Genomic DNA, 1,953 nt, shown 5'->3' on the forward strand with positions numbered 1-1,953 from the left:
TCATCTTAAAAAGTAGCTGATTTGTTTCAAGAATAAAAAGTAATTCTCTAAAATGGAAGTAACATACTTTCATATCCCGAATACTTTAAAGACAATCATAAAATATCTTACTACATTCACCGTCAGGAATGTTTAACAGGGTACGTCATTTAAAGCATGTTGAAAGGGAAGTAACATTGTTGACATCACTATTTTTAAGCAATTCAATATATATGCTCTTTCTTTAGACATTTTGACAATGCAGCATATCAACAAAGACAATTTCCTGTTTTGAAGGATATGTTACCTCAATCAAATAATTCTTCCAGTGGCTGGGAATAACATGTTTAATACTATGATAATGTTTATACAGTAATAGCGAGGAGGGGATATTGCGTTTGTTACTCATTTTTCATTACCGAATATTCTCTGGTCCTATTATGTCCGGATAATCCTGGTTTCAGTGGTTCTGTTTTTCATAGACGTCATTAACAGACTTTAGCCTCGTGTATTTTTTTCTTAGGCCAATATTTGATTGTTGGAGTGTGTCAATCTCCTAAGAAAGCCTGACACAAAGTAACTTTAAAATGAAAGAAAAAATAATATAAACATCATATTTACGTTATCAACACCTAGACGTCCTGATAACCTCGCTGTAAGTTATAGAACATTAATATATGATCAACGGTTTCATCTCAATTCGACGTTCTTGATAATTTGTAGACGTTACTTCGTTAATCTTGCTGCTTAAGTAATTTTATGTTGAATTTTGGTGCCTTCATATATTGTGATAGTTATTGGAATAGATTCCGTCGAAGATGCAAAGAGTTTCAAATCACCTTCGAAAACTACAAAATAATACGGTCCACAATAGTTTGACGACATGGCATTTAAGTCAATAATGGAAATCACATGAGTTAAAATTAGACAGGACTTTTGTCACTGCATATTTCCGATTTAGTCATGTGGTAGCAAAGTAATAATCGGAAAATAACTGTCCCATTTTAATATTAAAATATCAAAAATCGAAGAAATATACCGGTTTCGACGACATACGAGTAGCCTACATACGTATTTACAGATTTTCACTTTGTTCGGGACTTGTCCAGTCACAGAATGAAGGTAGTGTCGCTGTTTATAAATGATTCTGCAGTATGATTTCGTCTTAAGATGCCTTTCTTGAACCTAGTGAGTTTTGCTCTAGATCCTACCTGACAAACCCCATAACTTTCCCGTCAAATTGTCTTGCGTTTACCCATTTTGGGTCTGGGTAAAACCTCTCTGCCATTGGGCACCTAATCCAGCAGCAATGGCATTGACAGTCAGTGGTATTACACTGCAGTGGCGTTAACAGGAGTTCGTAGGTGTGCAGGAAGAGGATTTGAATTTCCTACGACTGATTTTAAGTAGGGGATGACGTTTTGGAAAGTGCAAGAGGCGAAATTCGAGTTACATCTGAAACTGCTACAACCTCCCGGCCACCGTCCCCTGACCCCCCCCCCCTCACCCCATCCCTGCGATCTTTGACATACATCCTAGTAAAATTGCATTCCAGTTTGAAATGAAACAGTTGCGGAGTCTTGAAACTTCAATAAATGCATTAAAAGCAGTTATTCAAATTAACAACGTGACAGTAGTAGACGAGAATACATGTTCCCAATCGGACAATAAAGTATTATGTAAGTATATCATTTTGTCAGCTTATTGGTGCTCTTTCGGTCATCATGAAACCAGATGCCATGAAAATGCACTCTGTGGAAAAGTTAAAGGTTCTATACGTTCCATATTAGTGATATAGGAATAGGTGGTGGGTTCCATTTTTGGGTCATGTAACGAAACATATGTTCGTTCGTATGTCTTGGTAGCGTGTAGTTATTCCCCAGGACAAATAAATGTAATTTGCTTAACCTGGTGGGATGTATAGTTTGTGAGTATATGGGTCCTTCCGCTCAAGAAAGGACATAAAGGCATTGA

This window comes from Apostichopus japonicus, chromosome 1 (genome assembly GCF_037975245.1).
Source record: "Apostichopus japonicus isolate 1M-3 chromosome 1, ASM3797524v1, whole genome shotgun sequence".
Lineage (NCBI taxonomy): Eukaryota > Metazoa > Echinodermata > Holothuroidea > Aspidochirotida > Stichopodidae > Apostichopus > Apostichopus japonicus.